Raw genomic sequence first — 19088 nt, forward strand, 5'->3', positions numbered from 1 at the left:
TCATCATCATCATAACTGTCCTACGCTGCACTGACTGCAAATACAAACTCAAATTGAGAAGATTCAGACTATAATGAAGTGAAACAATCTGTCAGTGAAATAAGGAAAAAACGTCTTTCATTAAGTGAAATAAAAAATCAAAACCAGCCTGTTACTGCTTCTTCTCAGCGTTGTTTCCTTCACTTTGAAAGAAAATATCTTAAAACAAGAGCAACAAAATGAGATGATTCTCTTTAATTCAATAATATGAATTATTTTTCTAAACTAACAAAGCCCTGCTGACGGGGCAGCGGCATTTCCTGCCAACAACCCCTCCGATCACCATCAAACATTCATAGTACTGAATGGAGGTGCAGTGTTTTATGCCTAAGGCCAGAATGACCGGGATGAAGCGTTCACCTATATTCTTGTTTAGTTTCTCTCAAAGTGAGACAGAAACATTAAACAGAAGCATTAACAGGGTAGTTTGGACTTTGTTTTTACTTAATAAAGCGCTTGGAATGACTGTTGTACCACTTGCTTTATGTTTCTCATGTCTCTAGTCTGGCCGTTTTTCCTTAATTTAGGTTTTCTTTTTTTCCCCTTATATAAAGTTAACTTTTAGTGCAGTGTGTGTGTGAATTGGTACTGGGAGGTCTCGACACAAGTTTTTACAGCAAAAGTTGGGTGTGAAAGATACAATATGATCTCAAACAGTATCTCAGTGAGATGATTTAACTTGATATGAAATTACCAAAGATTTTGTAAGTGAGAAATAAGAGACAAAAACACTCAAAACAAGATTATTAATCGGACATACCCTGCTCTTGCCAAGTATATCTCTCAAAACAAGCTCAAAAAGACTTTTTGGTTGAAAATAAGATCGTAAGACTTGGTTAGGTGGACCGAATTAATGAGGGGCTCGTACTCGTGCAAACAAAAAAAAAATAAATATCAAATACACTTTCTCAAGTAATGAACACAAAGGTAGAAAAATAAAAAAAAATTAAGCGAAATTTCCACAAAATTGGACACAACGATCTTTGTCTTCATGCTTGGTACGCTTCATATGAAGCAGAGGAGCTGGTTGAACCCTGGGATCTCCAGCTGGAAAGTTTAACTGGACTCAGCCTCAGATAGCATGAGGAACTCATTTATCAGGGAGGGACTCAGAGTACAGTCACTGCTCCTCAAGATGTCTGGTCTGGATGCCTTCCAGATACGTTCCAAAGGAGGTGTTTTGGACGTGTCTCACTAGAAAGAGACCCAGCGGCTGATCCAGGATTCACTGGAAGTCGTTTGTCTTAACTGGGCTAAAGAATGAGGGGCTGACAGAGGCTGCTTGGAAGAGGGAGGTCTGATGGGTTCTCCTTTAACTGTTGCCTTTTTGACCTGGTCTCAGATGAGCATGGATGGATGGATGGATGGATGGATGGATGGAACTCAGTTGGAAGAATTAAGATTTAAGACCACAAGACAACTAAAGCTCCAAATTCAGACCTGTTAAAGGTAAAAGTAAAAAACCAAGTTTAGTTTAAAACACAGACATAACAGGTCTGTTACTAGGCAAGAAGAAGAGAAAGGCATATTCAATAAACAGAAATTAAGTAAAACACTGTAAAAAGGCATAGTTTTTGCACAATGTTGCGTGCTGTTATGTAGTTCTGTAGTTTAGTGTGTGGTGATTTACAGAGAGAGGAACACTTTGCCCTGTATTTCTATCTAAACCCTACCTATTTAGTGTTATTTAAATGATGCGAAATGAAACTCCAAAATCCTAAAATGCATTTAAACGGCATGTAAAAAGTGCCTGAGGTGACGTGCTTTTTATGGGACCTGTTGGCTGTCCACGTGTAGTGTCCCACCAGGTCACCCACACCTAAAAACGCTGAAGGATGTTAAAGGCTTTTATCTAACTGCAGAATATGGGGCTCTGACAACGTAAATGTAATCAATAGTTGCACGAAGTTTAACATCCAAATGAAAGTTTCCTTTCAGTCCTGCAAAAGGCGTCTTTGTACATTGATCTGTGACATCAGAGGTCTGAGACAGTGTGTGTTGTAGAAGTGGAAACTGGATATGAAGTAGTCTGGAACTTCCTGTTGCTGCCACATGTGACATGCTTTTTATCAGATATGTTAAAAGTGAAGTGTTAAAATGTGAAGGCAAGCATCCAACAGAAGTCATCGATGCTTATAAGTGCTGCTTTAAATCTCGTGTGATCATTTTAATCATATTTTAAACAAAAATGTCCCATCCATGCATCAATAAAACATCTCATTTTCTTTTTCTCTTTATCATTCTCAGAGATCTTCTTTATGAGTTCCATATTGCATCCTCAATCATCTTCTTTACCTCATTATCATTCGTTTTTCCATCTCTCATGTTAATAACCTCCTCTACTTTCATCCTCTCCTCCCTCTTTAGTGCAAACATCATGATGACCTCCTCTCACAGCTGCTGACGTCAGGTGGAACAACTAGAGAAACAACCCAACATGCACCGAGAGCGAGGAATGTTGTCAATGATGATGGGAGGAGAAGACGGATGAGGAGGAGGAAGCGGAAAGTCGTCTGGACGTTAGTTCACAGAAGTTTCAGGGGAATTTAATTTTCTGATTTATTTTCCCTCTGAAATTCATTAGAAAAACATCAGCAACTATTACTCCATCAGTTTTCCAGGGTTTGGCTCATTTGCAGAGACTGAAATCCATAATATGTTTGACCTGAAAGCAACTCAAGGAATTATCTCTTTAAATTTTGGATCCTTTAGAGCTTAATATTTTTCATTCAATTCAATTCAATTCAGCTTTATTTGTATAGCACCACTTCACAACAACGTCATCTCAGGGAACTTCACAGACAGATCAGTTTGAGCCGATTCATAACAAATAAGAGACTACTGAAGGAAAACCAACAGACTGCATCGAATCTGGACTTCGATCCAATCCCCTGTCCTGAGCATGCAAGAGGTGACAATGGAAAGTAAAAACTTCCTTTTAACAGGAAGGAAAAACCTCCTGCAGAACCCGGCTCAGGGAGGGAAAGAGACACCAACAGACACTGCAACTTTTATCCAGGAAGACCTGCTGAGAGAGGAGAAATATGTTAATGATGCTAATACTGTCATATGTTTCTACATGGAAGATAAGGAGCAGAGAAATGAAAAGGAAGAGCCCAGTGCATCATGGGACGTCCTTCAGCAGTCTAAGCCTATAGCAGCATAAATAAGGGATAGCTAGACCCCCCCTACTATAAGATTTATCCAAAAGGAAAGTTTTAATCCTAAATATAGAGAGATTGTCTGCCTTTCAAACCCAAACTGAATGCTAAGGACTATTTGGAAAAGTAACAGCGTGTTCTCATGATAATGCTAGCAACATGGTGTTATGATGTTTCTGCAGCTCAACATCTGGTCTTGAATGATCATTTTATGGTTTCTATTAAGACCAGGCTGAAAATTTTGGAAAAATACACCAATAATGTGACAACACAAAGGATGAGAGACAGAGGTGAGGAAGGGAAAAACAATGCTTCTCTTTCATTTAAAGCTTTAAAAGTGGAAGTTTCCACAGTTCCAGATTGTTATTAAATGGTTCTTGTTATTCAACAGGATTCTGACTCCCCCTCCTGCTGCCTCAGATTGCACCATCAGCAGGACACCAGCCTTTTGCCAGTAAGTATGAGTTGTTCTGCCAAACATGTTCTGCTAAAAACAGCAGAGATCAGCTGGTGCAGCAGGAAGTGCTTCGGTCCGACCTTCTGAAGAATCACCTGAACATGTTCAAATTCCAGAGATGTTTTCCATTGTTGTTCTGGAGCAGCTTGAAGTGCAGCGACTCCCTGCAGCTGCACCACCCCATATGTTCAGACTGCTGAAAATAAAGAAAACATCCAGGAATGATCCTTTCATCTTATTCAACATGTGAATGTTTCCTCACAGATGTTGAAGGAGACAGTTTCTGTCCCATTGCACAGAATTAACTCTTAACCTTCATCCTAAAAAAACAAAACAAGCAAACAAAAAAAAAAAACTATGTATGGGCCTTATCTTTGCGCCTTTGTGAAATCTGGAGTTTGGATTACCTGTGACGGTAAAGATAAAGGAAGCTAAACAAGGTGAAAAAAAACAAACAAACAAACAAAAATAAACTGCATGACTGCCGGACATAATCAAAGGTATTTGAAATAAATAAACTCTGTGTTTCTATTGGTATCCAATCACTTTACTCAAATAATAATGGATCTTGGCAGTTTCAGTTTTTTGTGTCAGCTGCTGTTTGCCTGCACTTTCATGAATGTGCTGAGCTGTGATTTATCAGCTGACATGCACAACTTGTCAGCCAATCAGAGAGCAGCGTGCATGTGAAGCATCACAAAGCCGACTGGCCCAAAATCCTCCCATTACCCGAAGCTCAAGGGCTTTTGCATCCAGTCAGCAGTGATCACAATGTTCAGTGCTTTCAGAAATGACAAACACACACACACACACACACACACACACACACACACGCACACACACACGCACACACACACACACACACACACACACACACACACACACACACACACACGTACACACACACATGTACACACCCAGGGACCTCCCACTATGGAATTCAAGCAATGCAGAACACATCCGTCATGAGTCACACGGCACTCAGCAGCTTGGTGTCCTTACATGAAGACACTTTCCTTCACGTCCATGTCTCGTTCAGACCTTCACATCTGGACCATCTGACATGAACTGGCTTCAAAACTAAAACCACACCATCACCTGACTGGAACCGCAGCAACTCTGTGCTGCTCTTATGTGATTCGACTACGCCCCTCTGCATGGCTTCCAGTTATTAACAGCAAGTGGAATTTTTCCTGCCGACTGTTTGGCTGCAGCTGCAAAGCAGCACTGAGGTTTATTCTTAGCTTCTGCTCCAAATGCATTTAAAGAATTCCCAGCAGCATCTGTGAAGGGGTGACAGTTTTTTGTAACACACACCTCAATACACAGATTAAATCATAAAATGTGCAACTTTTACAGGAAGAAGCTTAAACACACGAAAACAGGGTCACACAGGTCTTCAGAGCAGTAAAAGCAAACATCACATCAAGTAGAAGAAGGAGACTGGTGAGGCTAATTTAATTCATACAAACAAAACCAACAAATTTCCAGATGCTTTAATCAAGTAGTTTAGTTTTAAAAAGGGGTTAGAATGAAACTTAATGTGCCTAAGTTTAGAGGACTCACAGCACCCTGGGAATGCAACCTCACGTGCATCCTGGAAAAAAATCAGCAGGACTCCTCTGAATCTAAACTAAACCAGGCCGATATTAAAGTGGATATTCTGGTAGCACACAGACAGGGTTTTGCCCTGCAGACATTTTATGCAGTAACAGAGTGTAAACAGTCCAGATGTTTGGGCACAGTTTGTGCTTCTTGCAGTTTTTTCCCCTTGACCCCCTAAATTTAAACATTTAAAGACTATTTGTTGACCCCATGATTTGGGAATACAAAGGTAAGTTTGGACACTGATAATCAACGTATTGGAGTAAACATTAACAATTACGTTACTTAAGCACACCTGATTCCCTCACCAAGGATCAACTTGCATAATGAGGGCCAAGGTTCCCTCCACTAGTTGACACCTTTAGACCTGAAGTTACATCAGTAAGATGCAGATCCTGACCTCTGGATTGTCTGAACTTTATTAACAGTTAACTCAGTTTCAGCAAGTAGGTTTTTTCCCATTTTCCCTCAAAAAAATGGTGAAATAATGTGATGGATTAAGATGGAAACCCACCTGCAGACGATCAGTCATTTCTCTTCCATCCCACTGAACTCACATACACTCAGCAGCCACTTTATCAGCTCCACCTGTTCAACTGTTAACACAAATAACTAATCAGCCAATCACGTGGCAGCATCTAGTCATGTAGACATGGTGAAGACGACTTGCTGAAGTTCAAACTGAGCATCAGAATGAGGAAGAAAGAGGATTTAAGTGACTTTGAAAGTGGCATGGTTGCTGGTCTGAGTATTTACTGGGATTTTCACACACAACCCTCTCTAGGGTTTACAGAGAATGGTCTGAAGAAGGAAAATATCCAGTGAGCAGCAGTCGTCTGGACCAGAACGTCTTGTTGATGTCAGAGGTCAGAGGAGAATGGGCTGACCACACCAGGTGCCTCCTGTCAGCTAAGAACAGGAAACTGAGGCTACAATTCACACACACTCACCAACACTGGACAATAGAAGATGGAGAAACGTTGCTGGTCTGATGAGTCTCCATTTCAGCTCCACATTCAGATGCTCGGCTCAGAATCTGCTGGAAACATCATGAAAACATGGATCCATCCTGCCTTGGATCAACGCTTCAGGCTGCTGCTGGTGTAATGGTGGGGGGAGATTTTCTTGGTCCACTTTGGGCCCCTTAGTACCAACGTGTCCTGGTTTAACCACCACAGCCTACCTGAGTATTGTTGCTGACCATGTCCATCCCTTTATGACCACAGTGGAGCATCTTCTGATGCTACTTCCAGCAGGATAATGCACCATGTCACAAAGCTCAGATCATCTCCACCTGCTTTCTAGAACATGACGATGAGTTCACTGGACTCCAACGGCCTCCACAGCCACCAGATATGTTTTCTGGGAGACAAACAACAATAACAATCTTAAATACATACTGAATAATAATAAGCATATTTAAATGTCTTTAACTGTTAAATAAAGAATGCTGATTCAGTTTTCTATTCAGGATTTGGTTTGATTGTGCACGTCTCAGTTACTGTAAGTGCATATTTTTCTATTGCCTCAACAAGTTTCCTCTTGAGAGACAATAACTGAACCGGAAATGTTGCTTACAGGCAGGTCAGACATTTAGCAGACAGATGTCGGGGAACAGTGGCAGTTTGTTCTCTACACGTGCCTCATGCTGCACATTCCTGTTTATTTCACGCTTGCCGGTGTCTAACCATCAGATGTCTGTCTGTACTGAACCTGCAGGACAAAAAGTGTCCTAATGATTAATCTCTTTACTTAGTGGAGTTCAGCTCGTAAAGTGTGTCATGCAGACAGACTTGTTTTATTGGCAGCTGCAGAATTTGAGACAGTTCAAAAGAAATGAGTCACCTTGAAGCTGTAATGCAAACTACTTAAAGTTAGACTGAGGGAGGTGATCAGAGGAACGTCGAGACGAAACAGTGGATGTTTTCAGTCTATAAGATCAGAGCTGTTTGGCTCATGTTCATATTTAAACCGGCACCTGAAACACACACACACACACACCCGGGCAGCTGAGATGGTATCTTCATGCCTCTGCACAGGTGAATAAACTCTGGGTATCGGGTTTGTTTTCACGTCCACGCTGTGCTGATGAGCAGCTCTCTGATCTCATCTCATGCACACATTAACATGCTGACTAAACTCTGCAGTAATCTGAGCTCCTAAGTGCTGCTGCTGCTAATCACATTCTCAATAAAATCAACCCACCTATCCATCAGGATGCTTAGGGAGTGTGGAGATCATCTTCTGAAGCAGATTTATAGATTTACTTCTAAAACTGCAGGACACTGGCCCTTGAGGACCAGGATGAAGGAGCCCTGCTGTAAATGTTCACAGCAATGGCCCCCCAGTATTTAAATTCTGAGAGTACAGCTCTGGATCTGTAAGAAGAAAACAGCTTGATGCTGTTTTATGTGACAGCCTATATGACAAAGTCTTGATGCAATGTTTTTAGAGAGGATTCTTTTTTTATCCTCCATATACCTTATTTGTATGTGTTGTTTTTTTATTTATTTATTTTTTCTTGCTATGGAAAAGGAACTATGAATGAATAAAGCCTTGCTCTGGGCACTGATCCCCACAGCCCCGCTTCTTCCCTCTGCTGCTGTCTAATGTTGCATGAACCATAAACCTGCAAGCTGAAAGGATTTGTTTCTGAGGTTTATTACAATTAAAACTTTGATTCTTTGAATTTGAGACTTTGATTTTATGCCTCTCATCGATGCTCTGCAGCTCCAAGATAAAAAAGCTCAGTCATGCTTCGGCTTGTTTCACTCTTGAACTTTCAGTTCAAAGATAAAAATATAAACTTGAGACCAGAAAAGAAAGTATATCACTCATTTTGCCTGGTGCCTGTACGTGACCCTCCGCTGCACATGCTCATTACTGTTTCTGCTGCTGGTCGGGCCTGTTGGATCCAGATCATCCTGCAGGCTTCACACAGGAAAGAAAACTCAGCTAGGTACCAGCTTTACAAACATAAACCTCCATCCATTAAAAACCATTAGAGCATGAGTTCAAAGTGTGTTGGAAGAGCTACAAATGGTTAAGCACCTCTCTTTGTAGCCATTACTGCAGCATTAATCAGCTCTGTGAAAGAGAGACATTATCGTGCTCCCTTTAGGTCACCTATTCTATTATTAATGCTCCCATTTTGTTGCATAATCAGACCTGCTCACTGATTAATAAAATGATACTTCTTCTTCAATCTCCTCCTCTTTTTATTGTTATTACTCTATTATTTGTCTCCATGATGCATCAGTATCATGTTCACTCCTGCCCCCTCCCGGCTCACCTGTTATCTAATGCTGATGACTCAGTCTGCTCTCATCCACAATGGTCACAGCGATCCTCCATTTGTGTTTGTTCGTGTGTGTGTGTGTGGTATGGATTTCATACTCAATAATGTTACTCACACATACTCTGAAGGAGGAGAGGAGGAGTGTGTGGGAGTCACTTCAGTACAGCAGGAGGAGGAAGAGGAGGGAGATCTGAACACGACTGACGTGTGGTGATGCTCCATCCTCCATGTGAAGGATCCGATGGAGCAGATGCTTCATCTTTTTTGAGATGCTCATTGTTTTTTGGGTTTTTTTTTGTCTTTATTTAGATTGTTTCTTTTGTTTTGTGTCTATTTCGGTCATTTTCTTCTTTCTCATTACTTCATAAAGATGCTCTGAACAGGGCCCTCTGACCACAGGAACCCATGGACCTTCACCTGGCTGTCCTGTTTGGGAATCCTTACATCCTGACTCCATGTTCAAAGGTGCATAAAGATTAAAAACTCAATGTTCAGCAGCAAATATGTCCCTCAGAAATATGCATCAATCTCTGCTGATCTTCACCATCAGCTGACCTCCACAGCCTCCAGGACTACCTGCACACCTGGTTCCCTCATCAAGGATCAACTCATTGGTGCATCTCGGTGGTCTGTGCACGTTCAGGCAGTTTGATTTTTCCTTAGAAACAAAAAATGAAACAAAAGAATAATACTAGCTTTTACAATTTTTACAAAAAAAGTTGGACAATGAGCCATTACATTTTCCATTTGTGCTTAGAACAAAAAAAAAAGAAACAAAAAAAGAAAGAAAGAAAGAAAAAGATTAATAAGCACCAGGATTTGATTTAGTTTTTTTATTCTAAGACAAGTTACGTGACCTGGAAGGTATCTCTGTTCTGTGCACGCTGTTAACTGCATCTAAAACTCTGTTGAACCCATTCGATCATCACGATAAACACAGCATACTGTGTTTCCTTGTATTGTTTTACATGTGCAAGAAAATTAAATAGATTTGATATGTGATAAAATTGTTTTTTTTCCACCTGTGTCCATAGAAATGGAATTTAGGCCTCCTACTACTGCTCACTGCTTTTTAACAGAAGCTAAATCTACTGTCTAACTCCATGTATTACATTATATAATCTTTCAGTGAAATATCACACGCCCACAATCACAGAAGGATTTGCTTCCAGTATCTGAAGTTGGCTCTGTTTGAGCCTGCCAATCACCATGGTAACTGATGCTGGACTGGTAACCTGCTCTGAAGCAGTTTCTGTTCAGAGTTTCAGATAAAACACCTGCAAATAAAAGAAAAGAAGTAAACTAAGAACTCAGTCCTTCCTCGAATCTGCTCCTGATAATCTCCCAGACAGAAAAACCAGGATGAAACGTTCAGGTGCCTGAGAGGAAGTCTGGCATCACAACCACACTAAAAACGTTATGTTGATGTTGAATGAAAATTATATCGATCATATTGTTTTGAAATTTTAATTTTGCTGTCATAAAGAAAAAAATTTGTGTCCTTTGTGTTAACGCTACTAATGGAAAGATGGAAAGATCAGAAAGTCCTAAATGTGCGAACGTGTAAATTCTTATGTTTGTTTCTCATGTGTTTTCTGATGAGCCTGTTCCTGCAAATCATGCATCAGTTATGAGAAGACACACCTCAGCTGAATGGGAAACCAGCATCACACGTGTTTGTTTATAGAGGATTGTTTTTTTTCATTCTTTGAAACCTTTCAGCTGCAGTTGAACTTTCACTTCCAGATGTGAGAAGTCAGGTTGTCTGACTGTGATCTGGAAGCTACTATCACAGCTGAAGAACACATACATCATCCCTAATTGCTATAATATACAGTATAAAAAGGTCTTTCTAACATTTCAGGCCTTTTTGGTGCTCCTACTCAACTAATTCATATCTGAACCACTGCAGGGGAGTCAGAAAATACAAACACAAAAGCTATTTTTGTCCCTTTTAAAAATATTTTTTTAAACTTCTGAGCTCTGACATTCTAAAATCAAACTTATATCATAGTTTTCTAAATGCTCATGTCGACATTACATCTGGAGAGTCACACCTTTGTAAGTTATCTGAGCATAAATTGACCAAGAGGAAAAATATCAATCATATATTTAGTTTTAATAAAGAGAGATTAATACAATATTTCAGCATTAATTTAAGTTATCTGTTGTATATAACTTATATTAAATTAGCAGCAGAGCTAAGGACTGATTGTCTTGAATCACCTTTAACTCTTGAAATCCCAGACATTTTTTAAAAGGGTTAAAAATAATTGTTTAACACATGAAGCTAAGATAACAACTCTGTGCTTAATGGATGAGACACTGAAGGACAAAAACTATTTTACTTCTGTCAAATCAAAGCAGTAAATATGCGAGTAAACACCGGCCTCATGATAAGACAGTGAAAGTCATATTCGTCAGCCTGCTGCAAACACTTTAAAACAGATTTAACTTTCATTTCTGGTTCACATCAAAATGAATCACCTTTGTTTTTTGTTTTTTTTGTCCTCCAACATGAAATCAAACATCAAGTCAAGTGAAAGCTTCTCTGAGTCATGTGACCTTTTTTTTCCCACGACAGGAAGCAACAGGCAGTGAGAAACTGGGCGGGGCTTCCCCTCTAAAGTTTTTATCCTCTTCATCATGAGATCCTGCTGCTGATGAGGTGTTTGTGGTTTTCTGGTTGCAGCCACAGTTCACATCCAAGAGAGAGACAAGTTTTTATTTTTCATCACCTCACAAACAAGCTTCTCTCTGTGGTCATGGGAAATCATGTTTTCCCAGGGCCGTGTATGTTTCTGCATATGTGAGAAACTGTACAAATCTTGATGATAACAGCAATGTCAACTTTCTGGTTTGAGATTTTTAAATTAAAAGAAAAAAAACTCTTTCGTTTTTATTTATGATGTTCTGAAACCAGCTTTCTCTCAGAGACAAAGCTGTTTTCCAGCCACACTGGAAACACTGACTGCTTTCCAGCACCTGGACTGTGCTGGGAGTGTGTACTGTTTTTACCAAACTGTAGTACACAGTACACAAATTACTGCAAAATCTGCATTAGGGGAAAAATACATGACTGATGTACTGGTTTGGAAAAAAAAATCTTCCAGGATGCATCCAACCAGTTTACACTGTATTCCATATTGCAGTGGGATGCAATGGTCTCAAAATGCAATTATTATTATTATTAATATTATTATTTTTTTATTGCAGCTGAATTACACATTCAATAGGACATCTGACATTTTCATAATTTGTTGTTTTTTTCCTGATCACCTGTTTCTTCTTTTTCATCTACAAATTCAGACAGGTAAATAAATATCTATCAGTCGCATTACAAAAATGCACTTTTTAAAAGCAGTTAACAACTTAAATGCAGATATGCCATTGTCTACTTCTTTCTAAACTGGAAACTGGCTTAAATACCATAGCATGCTTCGCGTATAAGGTTGCATACTAGACTGTAGTATACAGTTTTTACTGCATACTACATACTACCTGAAGTTGTAGCAAGGGCTTTCAAAAATCCCTATATAGTCATCAAATCACTATTTAAAGGAGCAAAAAATTAGTTGTGAACGCAAAACCCAGAATAATGTATTTGATCATTGTAGCACCACTTTTGTAAGGAGCAGGAATGAACTGGTTTCAGGGCTGAGAAGTTAAAGTTCAAATGAGGTTGCGGGAATTAATGGATCAATACAACACTGGTCAGTAGTTTTATGTGTCACACACAATGACAAATTTCCTCAAATCAAACCTTATCTGTACCTAACTTAGCCAATGTTTTACTGAAGGACTGACTACTGGCCTCTTCTCAGGTCATTTGATTGCAGGTTGCTGTTTAACTTGTGTTCAAAGAACCGATGAAAGTTTCACCCTGCAGCAGGAACTTTAGTTTTCTTGGGTTCCCGGAAGGCTCCTGGAAATGCTCGTGCTGCTCTTTAATCTTTCTGAATCCTTGAAGCTGCTGGGAAAAAGGATGTGGGTCAAAGTTAATGAGAAACTGATTTCTTTTATGCTTCCAGGAGGACAGCGCTGACCCTGAACCTTCTCTGCTGCAGAGTTTCCACCGCGCTTGTGGTAAAGGACTGAAAACTGATCTTAGACCAGGTGCAACTCTATTAGCTTTCCCTGGAAGATTATGAACCTGCTTCAGGGAAATAGTCTGCCCTCTTTTGCCTTTATATAACTCTCTTTTATTTCACTTTCTATTCCACCTCCTGCCTCTCTGTCCTCCTCCCTCCCTCCCTTAGGAATGTGTGGCAGTCTCGAGGTGATACCAGGCAACATTCCAGCTCGTCTCAACTGGAACAACAACATGACCTCATTCAGAGCTTCAGCTACAGGAAACACTGTCCCTTATTCTGCCACTGGTAAATATGATGCTCCCAAAGCTGAGGACTGCACATTAAGAGGAAGTGGAGCAGCAGTGTTTACCTGTTAGTGACTCTATTATGTTACCTTACAGGAAAGAAATTAGGTTATTAAAATTATTTAATCCTTCGGAGAACAAGAATGTGACAGTTGCAAAAGTTTTGGTTAATTAATCATCTTGCAGATGAAAAATAAAACTCCCAAAACCTTGAGAATTGTTTTTTTATGGAGTTATTACATTGTTTGTGAAGCCTCTCCTGCTCTAAAAATCACCTCCATGGATATATATATACATATATATATATACATATATATATGGGAAGGGTACCAAAATATCTGACCAGAGCCATACCACTTTTTTAGAACCCTACTGTTGGGATCCCAGTTTTACCAATCCGAGCGGAGCACAGCTTCGGCGGTCGCTAAGGCAAAAACTCGGGCATGGGAGGAGTTTGGAGAGGCCATGGAGAATGACTTCCAGATGGCTTCAAGCAGATTCTGGTCCACCATCCGGCGGCTCAGGAGGGGAAAGCAGTGCTCCATCAACACTGTGTACAGTGGGGATGGGCGCCTGCTGACCTCGACTCAGGACGTTGTGAGATGGTGGAGGGAATATTTCGAAGACCTTCTCAATCCCACCAACACGTCTTCCGATGAGGAAGCAGAGTCTGGGGATTCTGGTGTTGGCTCTCCCATCTCTGGGACTGAGGTCGCTGAGGTGGTTAAAAAGCTGCTCAGTGGCAGGACCCTGGGGGTGGTTGAGGTCCGCCTAGAGTTCCTTAAGACTCTGGATGCTGTAGGGCTGTCTTGACTGACACGCCTCTGCAGCATCGTGTGGACATCGGGGACAGTTCCCCTGGACTGGCAGACTGGGGTGGTGGTCCCCCTCCTCGAAAAGGGGGACTGGAGGGTGTGCTCCACAGGGGGATCACACTCCTCAGCCTCCCTGGTAAGGTCTACTCAGGGGTGCTGGAGAGGAGGGTCCCTCAGATAGTCGAACCTCAGATTGAGGAGGAGCAGTGTGGTTTTCATCCCAGTCGTGGATCAGTGGACCAGCTCTACACCCTCTTCAGGGTCTTGGAGGGGACATGGGAGTTCACTTAACCAGTTTACATGTGCTTTGTGGACTTGGCATTCGACCGTGTCCCCCGGGGACTCCTGTGGGGGGTACTCCGGGAGTATGGAGTGCCGGACCAGCTTGTACAAGCTGTCCAGTCCCTGTACGACCAATGTCAGAGCAATAACAATAAATCAGAATTGTTTCCGTTGCGGGTTGGACTCTGCCAAGGCTGTCCTTTTTCACCGATTCTGTTCATAACTTTTATGGACAGAATTTCTAGGCACAGCCGAGGTGTTGAGGGGATCTGGTTTGGTGATTGGGTCTTCCTCTTTGCGAAAGACGTGGTTCTGTTGGTTTCATTGGGCCGTGCTCTTCAGCTCTCACTGGAGCGATTCGCAGTCGAGTGTGAAGCGGCTGGGATGAGAATCAGCACCTCCAAATCCGAGACCATGGTCCTCAGCTGGAAAAGGGTGGAGTGCCTTCTCTGGGTCGGCAGTGAGGTCCTGCCCCAGGTGGAGGAGCTCACGTATCGCGGGGTCATGTACATGAGTTTGGGAAGGATGGAGCAGGAGATCGACAGGCAGATCGGTGCAGCATCTGCAGTGATGCGGAATCTGCATCGGTCTGTAGGGGCAAGACCCAGGACACACTGGATGGACTACATCTCTTGGCTGGCATGGGAACGCCTCGGGATCCCCCCGGATGAGCTGGTGAATGTGGCCGGGGAGAGGGAAGTCTGGGTTTCCCTGCTCAGGCAGCTGCCCCCGCGACCCGACTCTGGATAAGCAGCATACAACGGATATCGGCCTTTGGTTGCTGCAGGGCAACGAAGGCTCTGGTAATGTAGATAATGAATCACAGTTTGACTTCAAAATTAGTTGGAAGCACAGATTTTTAAGGGCAGAAACTAAAGGTTCTACTGTAACATCTGTGAATGATGTTTGCTCCGACGTGGCAATGCTCATATGTGTTCGTACCACCTGTAAATGGCAGTAGTGGGCTGTATGAACCCATCAGATTTTTTTCTGATTGACGGACTTGTTGATCTTGATTCTCAGTCATCCAGGTCCTGGTGCTCCCATGTGTTTGAATAAAAGGCAGATGGACTTTTTCTTTTGGTCCTTGAAGAATTGTAATGACAGATGAAGAAGAGAATGGTCCTGCATGTGAAAACGTTTATTATCTCGAGATAACAAGCTAATATCTTGAACAAGGATTGTTTTCTTCAAAATTAACAAGTTGGTTTTCTAGAGATAACAGTATAATCATTTTTAGAAACTACAATATAAAAATAAACTCTTTCTTTGTCAGAGTTTAGTGATCTTCAAGCTTATCTCGATCATCTCAAGAAAAAAGCTTGGTGTCCTGTGATGAGCAGTTACACTAGGTGGTTATCTATAAAACAAAAATAGCGAGTTTTCAGCTTATAATCAGGGAACTTGTTGATCTGTTAAAAAATTATCATCTTTCAATCAGTTAACTCACATTAATGTTTATGAAAAGAATATTACTGAAGTCTGGCATCTAGGCTCTGACACAATCACTCCTTTGCATGTTTTCTCAATTTGATATTACAGCGACGAAAGAAATGCTGACCTGGAGCCTGCAGGTGGATGCTGTGGTGGTAGAGGCTGAATGAGCAGGCAGCATATCGTCGCAGGAAGTATGAGTCAGAGAGCAAGACAGAAGCTTCTTGAATACTCTTGCTTGCCACCTAATGTGAGCTGGACACACAAGCTAAAGTCACTGCCCTCTGTGTGACTGGGCAGAACACATGCTAAAACAATAATGGACTAACATGTAGACGAGGCAGCAGCAGAACCTGCTGAGACAAAGAAACAAGAGGAGAAAACAGCAGCTGTGACAAATCTAAAAACCTGCAAAAGAGCTGAAAAAGTGATTAAACTCAGCAAGTAATTCCAGGAAGGAGAAGAGAGCAGGACAGCATGACTCAGCAAATGCACTCTGCACACAGTCACACACCAACTGCAAGGTCACACAAACAGCCACTACACTGCTGCAACTGAAAAGTGCAACAGGTAACAGGTCAAATCTCCAGATATAAACATGTTAAATGACATAAAGCGTGAAAATATGATCAAATCTCAGCACAGCAGTTTTTAAGAATTCTCCATAATTCTTTAAGCAAGAATTACATGAATTACTCATCCATATAGTAACTGCTTAAAATGCACAGTGAGCAAATGATGTGAGTCACTGTGGAGAAAATAAGACATGTTTTTGGGATATTTTGAGAACAGTGGTGTTTCACACTGAGCTGTGAGGAGACAGAGATAAAGTCTGAGGTTTACAGACAGTGAGGTGGTCAGTGAAGCAGACATGAGTCAATAGCGTTTGTCTGTGTCTGTCTGTCTGTTTTGTGTGCATGACTCATGTAATTTCCTTCATAACAAGCTGCAGCTTTGCAAACAGCTGATCTGTGGTGCCACAGCCCCCCCTGCTGGTCAGAGGCTGAACCGATGGTTGTTTCTGATCGTTGTTTTGCTGCCATCTGCTGGTCATCTGCAGAAACACACCAGCTGCTGCAAAACCTGATGTAATGTTTGCTGAAAATCGACAAATAATGTCTGATCTTTTCTAACTTTAAATATACAGTCTTAATTTGTTCAATTTCATATTTCAGATTCTTGCAACTACTCTTTGTCTCTAACTGTGTATATTTACGTTAGTTAACCACCTTTGGGTAAGGTTTTATCTCTGTGGCCAAATCTGTCTCTTTTTGCTAATTTTGTGTGTCATTGGGGTTCTTTTGTGTTTATTTGCTGATATAGATTTAATTTTTTTAAGTTAGTTTAATAAAGGGCTTGTGAATTTAAACCAGGGTTGTCAAATTCTGGCCCTTGAAGGCCACTGTGCTGCAGGTTTTAGATGTTTCCCTGCTGCAAATATAAAACTTGCAGGGCAGTGAACCTCATTCAGTTTCTCAAGCTTTCACTTGAATAAAAAAAAATAACATCCAACACTTCTGTAAAATACACCGACTAATTGAAAAAGTGTCCTTGAAGTTTCCACAAACTCTGTGATAAACTGTCTCTGACAAACCTCTCCACAGAAAAAATAGCTGGAGAATCTCTCTGCTGAGAGAAGTTCTGCCTCTGATTAGAGTCAACAGTCCCAGCTGCAGATACATGTCGACATCAGGCCTTCATGGTGGAGCTGCTGCAAAGATATTACAACCAGCATGGCCTCTAAATCAGTCCGAATAAGTTCAAGACAGACAGAATGCATAAATCAGCCCCTCATCATCACCCTACACCAGTGAGCCCATCCATCATGATATGTGTTTGTGCAGTTTAGTGTTGTGAAGCGATGAGGAGGGGATCTTCCTCATGTTAACACATGAAACAAAAATATCTGATTTTCATCATATTTTCGGTCTGTTCAGCTTCATCTTCAGCCTGCTGTGCTCATCTATCTTTATGGCCAGCTAAAGCATCAAGTGAGCAGTTGCATTAAATACATGAAAACACGACTCAGCAGCTGAGATGGAAAATAATGAGTCCTGATCCTTCAGGGAACACACACACACACACACACACAAACTTCCCGGAAACAGCGGGGAGGAGGTGATGCTCCACCCAGATCTTCCCGGCAGTCAGACCCCTCACAAGATGCTGCGCACCACTGCTATAGAGCGACCTGATTGGCTGCTGTGGAGCCTGCCTCAGGGGCCAATCACAGAGCAGCTGAGAGCAAAGACGAGAAGGGAAGAAAATTCCAGTAATCGATATGAGAGAGGGGAAACGCGTGTGTTTTATTAAGCACATCACTGTGAGTTTAAATGTGGGTGATGATAACATTGTGTTTGTGTTGAGAGCATAAGTGTTGTTGACCTGCTGTCCTGAATGACTGTTTGTCTCACTGCTGCCAACTAATCATGCTTCTGATCTAAACCTGGTTCTAACCTGACCATCAGAGCAGAGTCTGCCAAAGGCCTGTCCCTCAGCTGCAAGGTGGATTTCCTCATAAGTCAATACCACACCGATGGAAATTCCTGCAGCGTGTTTTCTAAAAACAATGTGAACAAACACAGAAATCAATTTTAAAGTTCCAGTTGGATGTTTTTCACTAACAAAAAAGAAAGTTCAAGCCACGAAGCTATTAAAGAGAATCTGATCTGATAGTGAAAGTCTCTGGCCATCCCTCATTTCTTTATATATTTCCAAGAAAACAAAAAATAGGTGCACTGATTCATTGAAAGACATGCAAACGTTAATACACATATAAAAGAAACAGAGTTTATCCAGTTTCTAGGAGCTTAAAGTGAATATTGGTCTGAGCAGCTTTATTTCTTACCAGCCTGAACCCTCGTAGAGATGCTTTTTGTCTTCACAAACAGTTCTCCAGGATCCTTGAAGGACTTTCCAAAGCTCCTCATTGGATGTTTCATCTTTTTGTTCAGTTCTCTGTCCAGATGATCCCACATTGCTTCAATAATGATGAGGTCCGGGTTCTGAAGAGGATCCATCCCTCTGTCAGACCTGTTTCCACTGATCTTCAGTCTAGTTCTTGTGTCATGTGACATACCTCAGCCTTTTCTTCTTTTTCCTCTTCCTTAAGAACGGCTTCTTGACAGCCACTTTTCCATGGAGACCATTTCTGATGAGGCTTCGGCCAACAGTAGATGGATCAGCTGAAGGTCCAAATGCATCTCTCAGGTCCTGCTTCAGGTCTTTGCTGGGTTTGTTCCTATTTCTTCAGGACTTTCAGGTCCTGTTCATCTGCTGTAGATAGTTTTTAGTCCTGACCCTTCTTCTTTTATCCTTCACATGTCCAGTTTCTTTAAACGTTTTAAGGACACACTGGAAAAATGCTGAATTATCTTCAGAAAGCCTGGAGTACCAGTGGTCCAGACCACTTTAAAAATTTAGGAGAACGTCTGGCTTCTTGGAAGCTAAACTTAAAGAAATGAAAGGTGGACTGAGACTTTTTCACACAAACCAAACAAGACAATAACAATAACATTTCATAGTTAAATAGTTTCAAATTCTTTTTAACTTGTCTTGTTCAGCATCATAGCAAGCAGAATGGTACTATATAACACATATACAAATATTGTAAATAACA

Source organism: Melanotaenia boesemani, chromosome 14 (genome assembly GCF_017639745.1).
Source record: "Melanotaenia boesemani isolate fMelBoe1 chromosome 14, fMelBoe1.pri, whole genome shotgun sequence".
Lineage (NCBI taxonomy): Eukaryota > Metazoa > Chordata > Actinopteri > Atheriniformes > Melanotaeniidae > Melanotaenia > Melanotaenia boesemani.